This window comes from Penaeus monodon, chromosome 27 (genome assembly GCF_015228065.2).
Source record: "Penaeus monodon isolate SGIC_2016 chromosome 27, NSTDA_Pmon_1, whole genome shotgun sequence".
In the NCBI taxonomy this organism is placed as follows: domain Eukaryota; kingdom Metazoa; phylum Arthropoda; class Malacostraca; order Decapoda; family Penaeidae; genus Penaeus; species Penaeus monodon.
Genome location: NC_051412.1, coordinates 34404257 through 34404799, shown reverse-complemented (window position 1 = coordinate 34404799; position 543 = coordinate 34404257).

Here is a 543-nt window from a genome sequence, read left to right as displayed (position 1 = left end):
AGTGAACCTGCTCCACTTCCTTCCCAAATTCACTTGCTTGAGAGAGAGACTATCTGTTGCAACATGACCGCTCTCAGCTTCCCTCCCCCCCCTCCCCATACCCTCAGCTCCCCCCCCACTTATTCAACAAAAAAACATTTCTCTCCCCCTCTCCACTCCCCCATACTCTCTTCTTCCCCTCTCTCTTTCCCTTTTCCCTCTCCCCTCATCCCCTTCCCTCCAGCCCTCCCCTTCTCATCCTCCCTCCTCCTCCCTTCCTTCCTCACCCACCTTTACCCACCCACCTCCTCACCCTTCCCCCTCCCTCCCTCCGTGCCTCACCCACCCTTACCCACCCACCTCCTCCCCCCATCCCCTTCTCCCCCCTCCCCCCTCCCTCCCTCCGTGCCTCACCCACCCTTACCCACTGTCCCTACCCACCTCAGGACCCACTCGAGACAACCTTCCGTCTTGCCTTATTTGATTCGCAACCAAAACCCACGTCAGGTTCTGTTGCCGATTGATGGAGACGGCGAGACTCGTAGGTTGCGTGTGACGGACGAA